Source organism: Procambarus clarkii, chromosome 42 (genome assembly GCF_040958095.1).
Source record: "Procambarus clarkii isolate CNS0578487 chromosome 42, FALCON_Pclarkii_2.0, whole genome shotgun sequence".
Lineage (NCBI taxonomy): Eukaryota > Metazoa > Arthropoda > Malacostraca > Decapoda > Cambaridae > Procambarus > Procambarus clarkii.
In genome coordinates, this window is record NC_091191.1 from 29,977,920 (window position 1) to 29,991,691 (window position 13,772).

Sequence of the window (13,772 nt, forward strand, 5' to 3'; positions counted from 1 at the left end):
GAAAACCTCTGGAAAGATGGGGGCCAAGGTACCCAAAGGGGCCCAGAACTGAACCCGGGGAGGAGCCGAACCCAAATCATACTCATACAGGGAAGGGGGGGGGATAGAAAACCCCCCTCCCCCTGCAACTACAAGCCGCACAAAGAGGGCACTAGCTCCCAAGCAAAGTCAATGGGGCCCAAAGTCCCCAGATCAACTCCTCCCCATCCCCGGGATCCCCCAATTCGGGACAAGATGAAGAGCAGTCTTCCATACTCTCTACCCCTGAAGAAAATGCAGAGTCCAGGGGAAAGGTTGACAAGAATGGGGCCTGCTGGTGGGACCCAGAAGCCTAGGTAGGAGGAACTGGCTCAAGTGCCTCCATCCCCCACCTGAATGGGGCAGCCCACGAAGCTGCCCGAGTCTCATTACCAACTGTTCCAACTCCAAAACCCTCATATGTTTTGGAGCCAGAAGCAAGGGGAGGATTAAAATCAGGGCAAGGACCAGGGAGCGCAGTCTGAACCAAAGTCGAAGCGACTAACGCCCCCAGGTCTGGGTCCCTGTAACCAAAGTGAGGCAGCCGCAGGGCATCCAGGTGGGAAACCAATCCAGCGCGTTGCAGCAACCTAAAGCTAGCATGCAACGCGAATGCTGCCTTTACCCTAACAGTAATATCAGAATAATATTGGAGAACAAGCAGAGAACACGACTCGCGAGACTCCGGGTCAAAGGTGTCGTTGACTCAAGAGGCAGCATGACGGAGGCAAAAGAGGTGACTGTCACCCTGAGACAAGGACACACAACAACCTTCAAACCTGCACAAGGCGAGATGGGACCCGGAAGACATATCCAATGGTCTACTAAGCCTTGATAGGGTTTTTCAGGACCCATAGGTAGACTGATATGGGAAGCACCCAAGGTTTTGCTAAGTGGTTAAAACCGAAAGCTAACAAGGGGGGAGTGAACTGAAACTCATGCGACATGTACAATCATGGGGGCCTAGCAGAGGACCACTAAAATATTATTAGTGGAAATATAGCCACTCCAGGCAGACCCCCACCAGGCAAGAAAACAAAAACATACGAAAAAACGAAAAACCCCGCAAAAGTATAGCTTCCCCAGAGTAAACAGGTACTGGCCACTACTAGGTGGGCAGGCTACACAGCACCTTGATGCCCCAACCAGCATGATACCACTTCCTACCCAAGGCCAAACAATGGCCACAAAGCCCCAGCTGGCCCCAAGGGCGAGGTAAATGCCGAGCGCAAGAACTTCCATGGAAATGAGTTCCCGAACGCCCCAGGGAAGATAACCCTAACACGCTAGGGCAGTACTCGCAGGGAGCTTAGGGAAGGAAGCCCCTAAGCACATGCAGCTCCCGGCACTGATGAGGAACACGTGGCCACCACACACAACGACACAACAGAAGTCGCCACGAAGGCAAAACACCGCCAAGGCATTTGAGGCCAGAGAAGAGTCCGCCCCGGATCACATTAGCGAATGAACTGGATGACTGAGTAGCCGGTGCAGGAAGGTCCAGGGCTCCACCCTCCCCCTCTCGGGCTCTCTGGGAAGGAAGGGCTGCACGAACAAGCAGCGCGGCAGTAGAATGTGATGTTTGCTTGTTTCGTTGGGATCGGAGGGAGTTCTACCTGTTTTCAGTTTTTAGTTATTCGTTTCTTGCCATGTGGAGGTTTGTTTTGTTATGCATACATTTCTGGGTGCCTAACCCCAGTCAATAACAGACAAGGAAAAACCCCCAACCACAAGGGGGTTTTCCAGGGCCATTGCACCCTGCAACCCGCTCTGAAGGGGCCAGGTTCTGGCTCGTGGTCCCAGGTAGGTCGAACTCCATAGCTAATGCCCCGGTCTATTATAGCACACATTAGCCTGATAGGTCCAGGGAGCCAAAGGGGCTCCCCACAGAAAGGATACAGCTCATGAAAATATTCCTGAAAAGCAAAGACTACATGATTCAAATACTGTAGAGCACAATTAACTATGATTCTAATGAGGTGAGAAGGCTATGATATTGTTGCTGGTACAATGATAGCCAAGTTGTATCAAGAAATGCTTTCCAATATTTTTAAATTTCTATAGTGGCTCTCCATAACAGTTTGTTCAACACATTGATGTATTAATATACAGTAATAGTTTACCACTCACCGTATTAGCCCCGGCCTGTAACAGGTCAGCAACATCAATGTGCCCATTCTCACAAGCGTAAGTTAGTGAAGTCTCTCCTGCTCATGTCTGGGCATTGACATTAGCACCAGCTTCAATCAGATACCTGAGAAGATAGGAGTTTAATTTTATTCTTGGGTACATTAACCTTTAACATGCTAGGGGTATAATATCCTTTCTTCCCCACAGGCGCATGTAATTTAAAAAAAAAAATTTCTTCCTAACCTGTTAATTTGTGTTCACTGATCACGGGAAAAATAATAAAAAAAATCATAAGTGGCATATATTGCCCGCTATAGGGCGGGGAAGTCTGGCAAAAAACCAGCGTTGAATGTAATGAAACGCCATTTTCTGGGTGAGACCCGGAGGCTCCCCGGAGCTTTACCGGCTGATATGCTAATGTCAGACTTTGGCATCAGTCATGTGTATGGAGTTCTAGGGCCTACCGGGGACCACGAGCCAGAACCTGGCCCCCTCAGAGAGGCAAGGGGAGCAATGGCCTATAGAAACCCCCGTGTGGTTGGAAGCATTCTATGTCTGCCATCGACCGGGTCAAGCATCCAGAAAGGTAAGCATTCCAAAACAAACCCCTATTCTGGTGAAAATTGCTACCTAAGCCGAACTAGTGAATAGAACTCTTCAACAGAAAACACGGAAACTAGTATGACGTCATACGTCACCGCGCCGCTGTCTGCGCAGCTCCCCCCTCCCCGGGAGGGGGAAGGGGGAGCCCCAGACCTCCCACGCCGGCTATCCACCCATCAGTTCTGAGGCTGGATGTCAAAACACGCGAAAAACGCCGACCGGAGGGAGGGAGGGTTGCCGGGGAGCCTCCGGGTCTCACCCAGAAAATGGCGTTTCATTACATTCAACGCTGGTTTTCTGGGGGGAGCCCCGTCGGCTCCCCGGAGCTAACTACCCACAGAGGAAGGTCAAAGGGACAAAACCGGGAGGCGGACACCACGCACCCCCCAAGGAGGCGAGACAACCGGCAGCAAACGCCAACCCAAGGCGCCACAGCCCCGAAAATCCCGGGAACAACACGAGAACCACGAGCAGCAAGGCCCCTGCACGAACACCAAAAATCCATGCCCGAAAGACTGCAAGGCCACGTCGCCCAGACGGCAGCGAGAGCAGCGAAGCCACGAACGCCACAGGCATAAGGGAAGAACACAGGCAGCTTAGCCACAAGAACACGGCTGACCACCCGGGACACCATCACCCGCGAACCGGGAAGAACAGAACCGGATCAACGCAAAACGCGCTCCGGACCCAAACGCCGTGGCACGCAAACAACAGCAGAGGGCCGCCACTGAACACAAAAACGACACACCCCCGGCCCGACCAACAAAGCACCAACAAACCCTGGACCCCTCCAGAATGCAGCAGCCCCACCCCGCGCCAGAAAAGATGGAGACTGCTGCCATCAAACAACCAAAACGCTAAAACCGAAGGAGCAAGAAAACACAGCGAACCGACCCCCAGAGGCAAAGGCCCAAAGGAAAGAGCCGACGAAAAAACACACCGGAACCGAAGGGGCACTACCAACCGAGGAGAAGACAGAGCACGCTGACCAGAGACCAGGATGGTGCAAGCGGCGCACGAACAGGCCGGAGGTGAAATGACGCACAAGACAGCTGACTAACGGTGCAGAAGCAACACCAAGACCGAAAGCAAGCTGAAGCGGCTCCGCCTGCGCCGCACGAAAAGAGGCGACAGTATGTGGCAAGACGACGGCCCCCAACCCCCACTAGAAAACCAAGCCGAGAGTAAACCAAGCCAACAAGAAGGACCCACCGAAGAAGGGACAGGAAAAGGAAGGACCGCCAAAATACCCCATACTGCCGCCAAGAAGCACGCAGGTGGGACACCTACCACGAAGCCACCCGACCACCAACCGGAGGCGAGACCACGAGGCAGAACATAAGCAGCCCCGACAAGGCCCCCCCGAGCCCAGGAAAAAGGCGGAGCCGCGAGAAGATCTCGGGCGCGACCACCGAAACCCAGGCGGCACAAGGAGATGGAACGTCTGCCGAACAGAAAAACTCCGAAGCATGCAAGCCCGCCAGGAGTTCAGAAACGACGGGTCCGACGCGAGACATCGCAAGAACCCCCCCAAAAAAATAAAACAACAACAACAACCGGCAGGGCAAGCTAGGAAAACCAAAGAAGGCGGAAGGGTCGCCGCCAGAACAGGACCCGAACCAAGGGGCCCGAACAACTGCAACAGACCGAAACAAAGAAGCACATCACAGGACACAGGCTGACCAACGCCTAAGAACACACGCAGAACATTCCTGCTGCAGAAGAGGCAGGAAGAAAGAGCAGAAGCACAAAAAAAAAAAAAACCAGGAGAACAACCAGGGGTGGACAATCAGGCAGGGACAAAAACCCCACGCAATCCCCAGGCACAAAACGGCAGCAAAGCGCCACTCCACAACCGGACACAGGAACAAGGACACGCCACCGTGAAACACGGTACCAATGCTCACGTGCAGCAGCAGCAGCAACAGGCACCACTGCAACATGCAACATGTAAATAGCAACTCCCCTCTGCAAAGGCAGAGAACGGAGCAGGCAGACCCCAGACAGGGCCAACGGAGACACGACAAAACCCTGCAGGCCCAGAAACCTGCACCAGGCGACCGACGGCGGAGAAACCCCGCTCGATACCTGCTGGATGAGGTACTGGGAGCTCTTTTACACCTCAAGCCCGGCCCAAGGTCAGGCCAGACCGGCCAGAGGATGGCCCACCAGGCAGCTGCTAGGAGCAGTCCACCGGCCCACATACCCCCACAACCAGGACGGGCCGGAACTGCCATACGAAAACAGGCCAGTGCGCCCTGGAAGTCCACGGACGAACCAGCAAGAAGGCTTATGCTCGCAAGTAGGTCGTGTAACAAGCACAGACCACTGATGGTAATACAGTGTTCCCCAAAAGTGCCAATAGCACCACTGCACTCCACTGGTACTATCCCGCAAGTTCTACCAGATAGGCGGGACCCAAGAGCCAGAGCTCAAATCCTGCAAGCACAGCCAGGAGCCTCACCAGGTGAGTACAGAACCAACCCTACAACCCCCACACCTCACAACATTAAAAAAGGAGGGTCCCCTGAACGACTGTAGCATGGGTTGGACATGCACAGGAGGGGGACAGGAAGGGGTGATAAAGGGACAGTCACTGGTGTGCGAACGGTCTCAGTCGTACAAAATTATACCTAAATAAAGACAGGTATATGAACACCGCCGCATCCAGCGCCCGGCCAAAAGACGCCAGACCGCAGAAACTCACCTGGCGAATGGTGGCTCGAACTTGACACGACTCAACCGTGCCCAGAAGAACTTGGGAGCACCGCCAGGTGAAGACGCCAGAGCCGGACCCGCAGGAGAACAGGGAGAGGCGAAGGAGGCGGTCCACACCCATGACACAGAAAACCGCGGTGTCCTCCCCACAACTGGGAACCAGGACACCCCTGGCGCAAAGGGGCACATACCGCAGCCAGGGAGAAGAACGAGAGGCGAAGCACTGTAGCAAAAAAGGGCGCAAAACCCCAGCACTGAACCATCGCCCAGACCAAAACAAACTCCACGGCGCATGCGCATAACACGCTGGCCGAACCGCACACCCTCCCTGCGGGAAGGCGCCAGCCAGGACTATTGCACGAGAAAAAGAGCCAAAAGAGGAAGCAGGAACAAGAAAACCGGCCAAAGAAGCAAAGAGCCCAAAAAAAGGGAACCCAAACGGGCGACAAGTAGCCCAAACGGGCGACAAGTAGCCCAAACGGCCGACAAGTAGCCCAACCGGGCGACAAGTAGCCCAACCGGGCGACAAGTAGCCCAACAGGGCGACAAGTAGCCCAACAGGGCGACAAGTAGCCCAACAGGGCGACAAGTAGCCCAACAGGGCGACAAGTAGCCCAACAGGGCGACAAGTAGCCCAACAGGGCGACAAGTAGCCCAACAGGGCGACAAGTACTAGGAGCCGACAGACGTTCCAATAATGCGGGAAGTAGCGAAAAACCTTCCCGTACCCTCGAGAACACAGAAGCCAACACTAGTCCCGAAGGCACACGAAGGCGCAGGCGCACCCGAGATCAAAAGTCACGCAGAACCCCATCGAACGGGGAAACATGACAAAAACACCGTCCCAAAAAGCGGGGGAGGAAACATCCACCCACAGGACGGAACCAACCGACTCAAAGGCCAAGGAACCGAGCCCGGGGAGGGGCCGACGTCCAACAGCACGTACGGCGAGTGGGGAGGAAAAACCCCACTCCGCGTAACCACAAGCCCCGCCTAGAGGGGGATAAAACCCCCCACGGGGTCTAACGGGGCCAAGGCCCCCCAAGTCAGCCCCTCCCCAGCCCCGGGAACCTACACGACAGGCCCCGGGGCCGAGCCGTTCCCCCAAAGCCCCGGCCGTACCAGAAAACCGGGGCAGCCGTGAAAACACTAAGGAAGGGAGCCCACTGGCAGACTCATACAACACGGCTGGAGGAACAGGCCCAAATGCCCCCGTCACTACCCCGGAAGGGGAATTCCCCGAGACTGCCCGAGTCTCAACACCACCAAACACCCCGCCCTGAACCTACAGACGGTAAGGAACCGGATGCAGGCAGGAAGGGTGAACCAGGGGAAAAACGAAATACAACGGGGCAGCCCCGGGGCTCCCGGGGAGGAAACCACGAGAACGTTGCCACCACCAAGGCTCAAGTGCAACGCCCCTGCTGCCCGCACCCGCTGTGTTAGCACAACTGGGTAACCGAGCCACAACGAGCAACCAAACTCGCAGGACACCGGGTCGAAGGTGTCACCGACCCCACAGGCAGCAGACGGAGGCAAAACAGAGAGTCACCCAGAGACAAAAGGTGAGAGCAACCCTCAAACTCGCTGGAAGCGAGGGGGGGGCTCTGGGGTCACATCCATCGGACCCGCGCGCCCCCAGGGGTTTCCCAGGGTCCCGAGCGTTTACTTTAAGAGGACTCGCGCTCAGGTAATCCCAGGCAGGGTACTGCTAACCGGCACCCAAGCTACCAAACAACTTTCTAAGAGCTGAACCCCCGGGACGTGTACACTCACGGGGACCTAGCAGGGGGTACCACCAGAAATACTCAGAACACAAGGGACACAAGGGGCAAGAACGAAGGCAGACCCCCCCACCAGGTATATAAACAAAAGAAAAAGAAAACCCCGCAAGAGGACAGCGTACCCAAGCGGAACAGAGCCGGCCGCTATGATTGGTAAAGACAAGCTGCACAGTACCCCGCGCCCCACCAGTGCAAACACTGCCCCTTACTCTAAGGCGAACAAGGGAGACAGAACACCCGAGCACACAAAGAGCGGCCGAAAACCAAGCGGTAAACGGCCAAGCAGGGGCAGGACCCAAGGAACTTGTGGAAGGTGGCCCCAAGCCCCAAGGGCAGTACTTACAGGGCACCTAGGGAAGGGAACCCTAGGCGCATGCAGCCCGAGTACTGAAGAATCACACCCGGCTCACGCACCACCTAGAAAACAGACACCACACTCTAGGTACAGTGCTGAAACAACCACTGGAGCCGGAGCACATAACCATTGCCTATAGCATCAGCCGAAGAACTGATGGGTGGATAGCCGGCGTGGGAGGTCTGGGGCTCCCCCTTCCCCCTCCCGGGGAGGGGGGAGCTGCGCAGACAGCGGCGCGGTGACGTATGACGTCATACTAGTTTCCGTGTTTTCTGTTGAAGAGTTCTATTCACTAGTTCGGCTTAGGTAGCAATTTTCACCAGAATAGGGGTTTGTTTTGGAATGCTTACCTTTCTGGATGCTTGACCCGGTCGATGGCAGACATAGAATGCTTCCAACCACACGGGGGTTTCTATAGGCCATTGCTCCCCTTGCCTCTCTGAGGGGGCCAGGTTCTGGCTCGTGGTCCCCGGTAGGCCCTAGAACTCCATACACATGACTGATGCCAAAGTCTGACATTAGCATATCAGCCGGTAAAGCTCCGGGGAGCCGACGGGGCTCCCCCCAGAAAATAGGCACTGACTCAGCGTGCGTCCCAGGCGGTCTGTTGCTCGCCAGCTGTCAGGCCGGAGTTGCCACAAAGAGATAATTACCTAATTATTTCAATGTCTCTGATTGATTTTTCATAGTTTTTTTGCTGTAATATTATTCAATAGTGTGTAGTTTGATATATTTATATAATAAAATGAGTGAATCATCGCTGTACTCAAAAATATGGTGTAACAAACTAGGCTGTTGTAAGAATTATCCAGAGTGGTTTATCGACAAAAGAGAACGGGAACCTGAGCCCGGATTTTCCAGATCTTGTACAAGCCTGGTCCAGCACATGTTGTGCCAGATACGCTAAGTAGAAATATAGCGGCAGTACAGATTAATGAAAATATTGAAACCATTCCATCGGATAAAATGAGAGAATACCAGATGAACGAGCCGAGATGGAAAGAGATTATTGAGTATTTAGAGGGAGGAAAATACCCGAAAAAGAAAAAGAATTTACCTATTCATGATTTTGAGATGAAACAGGGCGTCCTGTATTATGTCAACAGCCAGAATGATAGGGCAGTATTTCAGCTAGTTATTCCGGACGCGTTGCGGTCATCAGCGTTAAAGCTTGCACATGCTTCAAAAATTGCAGGGCATCCGGGGATCTTTAAAACGCACTTAAAAGCAAAGTCTCTATTTTATTTTCCAGGATTACTTTCTGAGGTAATCAATTTCGTGAAGTCGTGCCCTCGTTGCCAGAGGAGGAAAGGTACCCTTAAGGTACAAGCCCCACTTCAGGAATTTCCTGAAATTCGTGAACCGTTAGATCGTGTGGGGGGCCGATCTGATTGATTTACACCACAGTCATTCAGGTAACAGATACGTGTTGGTGCTAGTTGACCATCTGTCTAGATACACTACACTAGTTGCATTACCTCAGAAGGATTCTCGTACGGTTGCAGATGCGTTCTTGCGTAGGTTCGTTACTGTATTCGGACCTCCTAAAGTTTTAGTCTCTGACCGGGGTCAAGAATTCAATGGGAATATATTTAGAGAAGTTTGTAAGATTTTAGAGACAACTTCGGCTTTTACAACGGCCTACCACCCACAAGCAAACGGAATGACGGAACGGACTAATCGTTCAGTCAAGGATATGCTTGCAATCCTTGCTGAACATGATGCAAACACCTGGGATGAACACCTACCCTATGTTCAGTTCGCCTTGAATACTGCCATCCACCAATCAATTAACACCCAACCACTTCATTTGTTTACTGGTAATTCATGCAATTTCCCCTCAGGTCTGCTTAACAGACATAATGTTGCATACGGGGAGGACTATCCTTCAGAGGTCCTTGGAAAAATGAGAAATGCATGGAATATTGCAGCTGAAGCGTCCAAGAAGGCACGGACTCGGTATGCTCATTTTTATGACAAGAAAGTGCGTCCTCTTGAGTTGAAGGAAGGAAGCCTCGTATTGAGAGTGAATGAGGCTGCGCCCGCCAATCAGAGCAGGAAACTAGCTCCGAGGTGGCGAGGACCATATAGAGTAATTAAAAGGGCGGGGCCGGTTAATCTTGTTATAAAAGGAGTGTTCGAGGACCAGGTGGAAAGGACAATTCATGTGAATAAATTGAAACATTATCATGCTAGAGAGGAATTAGAACTGCCTTCAGCGGGTCTAGTTCCTGACTCAGCAGTGCTGACTCATGGCTTCACCGACGAGTCAGAAGATGAGGATGACCCTCTGTCATCGCTCATCAGTAGTCAGGTGCAGTCTCGCCACCCTATGGTGACGAGATCTCGCGCTATACAGTAAAGTAACTTCCTTGGTTAGTATAATTTAGTATTCATTAGATTTTCCTGTAAAGGCAATGAGATGTACTATGTCTATACTTGACTCAGGTAGCAACTTTTACCGTGCTCTGGGGTTCCACCTCCACCAAACCCAGAGTATATCTATGCTTCCGCTGTGTTGTGTCTGTCTGTTCCCAGGTCTGATTGGTACACCGACCCAGTTGTTCCAGCCACACGTGAACCCTTGTCTGTAAAGACCGAGGGGGGGAGGCACGTTACACAAAGCCCTCCCCCCACCAGACCCAGTAACCCATACATCAGTTACTTTGGGGATAAGTGACTGTCCAAGAGTCACCCGGCCGACGCCTCACGTCACTAACGAGGTTGTCAGGGCCAGCGAGCTGTCCACATTATAGCAGTCACCGGAGGTGCCATACAACGCCGGGGTAGCTGTCTCGAGATCACCACTACCCACCTGCTGCGTCATCAAGACTGCAGCCATTCCAGCAGTGTTGGAGGAGAGGTCAAGAAATGGAAGCACGTAGCAGTACTCAAGAATTTCGCCGGAAGATTAATGATTACGTCATCTGAAGTAACAAGAAAGCGGAAGTAAGGCGGTCACAGGTGGAAGGCACGGTTTCCCTACAGAGTACCGGGACTCGCCAATAGAAGGTCGCAAAATTGTCTCCTTTGGGCCTAAAGTCGGCGGTACGAGGGTATACACAGTTGGTGTTTACGGCCTAGTAACCTGGTGACATCAAGAAACGCCTGAGATGACGTGAGCAATGATGGAAGACGAGATTCACCTGTTCTGCAAACAAGCAACCCGCCTCTACGACCTTCTGACACCACTCCTGCTAAGAGACACCGTTGGTACATCCAGTCCTGTTCTGCTGTGGTCATCTGCGCCGTCAAGTTTAACATCAAGACTGCCGTGTGAACTGTGATTGATATGAAGGCGTGTGGACTGTCGAGAGCAAGATTAATGGCCGAAGTAACAGTATTCTACAGCTGTCACTTGGCACTCCGCTCTACTACACTCTGTCGTCATTCAAGAGTACCGGATGGGAGTACAAGAGGACCAGGTATTGATGTCTACACACGGGGAGAAGCAAGATCGACACCGTCATCGTCAGCGACTACATTCAGCATCCAGCAGCATCGATTTTTTTTTTCTCGATTACTCAATATGAACAATTTATACAAAACAACAAAGTTGGCTCTGAACATCTGTGTAAAAGAATATCTGGACACTCTTGTTTAAATGTTGAAAAACAGAGTTAGAATCACAATACTTTTTAAATGTTGAAAAACAGATTTAAAATAATTCTGGTATAATATATGAAAATTTTACTCTATAAATTGGTCAGTAATCAAAATCGAAGCCCCTGTGTAATTGTCTCAGCCCAGAACAAACGGTTATGGAAAATTATGTTGTGCTATTTTTTGCAGAATGGTTGAACACAGGAGAGGCGGACCAATATAAACATTGACACTTCTAGTGAGTGAGAACACTTGGCTGTACAGTCAGCTGAAACCTGTGATATAGTATAGGAATTTTTTTTTATATTTTTAGATACATGTAATAAACATTAGGTGTGTTCCTTAGCATGTCAAGGTTGACATTGATGGGGAGTGGTTAGTACACGGATGTGTACCTGATAGTTCCGTAGTACGCTCCCGGATGACTGAAAGTTCAGTCTGAAGATATAACTTTAATGTTTGTTTGAGCACGGTGTGGCCGGCTCTAGAGGACACATGGACTTGGCTAGTGAAGAGCCAAGAGAGTTTAATAGCTAGTTTTTGATGGTAGAGTAGGGACATGTTATTTAGCTATGTCAGTAAGGAAAGGATGTATGTTTCCTGATGTTAGAGGATTGCTGTCAGTTGACAGCTGAGAAAAATATGAACATGTTTATTATGATGTTGGACTATTATTTGTCAAATTTTATTAGTTAGGTTAGCTTTTGTTTGTGGCATGAGTTGAATTGTGGGTTTGGATACTAAACCTCGTGATTTTTAACAAATTAACAAGGTTTACTAAGTGCTTGTGCGGGGGGGTTGTAACAAACTAGGCTGTTGTAAGAATTATCCAGAGTGGTTTATCGACAAAAGAGAACGGGAACCTGAGCCCGCGTGGTGACCTGGGGACCTGACCCCCAGGGGGATTCGTGGTGGAAATAACCGACGCTTTGTTCATAGCTGCGTATAATGAATCATCCTATAGTATTCAGTAATTTAGAGAAATTAGCCTTTATTCATTTTGCATTAAAATTGTATTGTATAATAGTATGGGATACAATATCAAGAGTATTCTAATTATTGAGTTTAAGTCACCATCAGTGACGTCACGAATCAGATCTAACTTGTAAGGCGGAGTGACCGGCGGTCATATGTCATCAGGGGTTGACATGTCTACTATTTCTCAAAGTTCAATTAACCATTTTTGGGGGATCGGGAACAGCTCTGCCGTTAGATGTTTGTGTAATTTAATTTCAGTAAAATAATTCAACCAGTCTGGATCAATTAAGTACAACAGAGGTTAATTGTTATAACTTAAACCTTGCTAGTAACTTGGTGAAACTTTGACTAGGCGGAAGGATACAATGTTCGAGTCTGGGCTAGATCAGACAAGGGAGAGATCAGTGTGAATACGGGAGCAGCTGGGAGAGGTCAAACATCTTACCTCTCCCCGAGACCAGCCCAACATCTTTAGCTGGTAAAACATAGAGGTATAGTTGCTATGGTTATGTATAGAAATAGTCTCATTTGCCATTCAGGTCAAGTAGGGAGTGTTAAAGTGACAGGGAGTGAACATATTTAGATTTTTTGTTTTAGTTTTCTTTTAATAAATTAAATTTGTTAATATTTTGCATTTTATTATTTCCATGTATTTTATGTGTATACTTGTCCTGGTCACGTGGTCCACACGAGGCAGAGTTGGATTGGGCGCCGATTCTAACATCGATTCTAACATCGAATCATTCCCGTGTAATTAATTTCACACTCTTAAGTTTCCACGGTCATTGAGTGGGGATCAAGCCCCAAGGTTGATTAATTAGCGTGATCGATCCAGACCTCGATCATTGCTCTGTGTTGCTGGTCTGGTGGTGGCAGCGTAGAGGCGACTCTAGGGTTTTGCTCAGAGCCTAGGTCACGTCATACTGGGTGTAGAATCCTAAGTCGGTCAATCGTCTTAGGACCACGTGGCGTGGAGTTGGCTTTGGTAAAAGTTTTGCAGTCCCTTGGTAGAGAATAAAAAGTAAGAATACGGGTAGAGAGGGCAAAGAAGGAAGTGAAGTAAAGAGAGAAGGACCCTAACCCGTGTTACAATGGTGTGCATATTGTTGATTCAATTATGTTCATCAATCAGTGAACAAATGCTTCGTCGGTTATTACACTATAAGCACAGGTTATAATAAGTATCTGCATGTTTTGTTCACTCTAACGAACCACTAAGTAGGTATTATGAATCACAAAGTAACGAGGAATGACCGCCGTGTACCAGCCAGCCACTCACGCCCTCCCTCAAGTCATCTGACTCACCCACATTCTCCTCCCACAATACTGTTTTTGCTATAATTCACTATATACAGATGTTATATATAAGTATCTACATTCGTGTTCACCATAACGAGCCACTAAGTTGGTATGCTGAGTTGCAGTGGCAGCCTGCCACTGGCTGCCACCCCCTCCCCCCCTCACCTCACCTGACTTGCCACCATTCTCCACCCACCATACTGTTTTTGCTTTTATATACAGACGTTATATATAAGTATTTACATGTTTTGTTCACAATAACTGTACATCTAAGCTTGTATGGT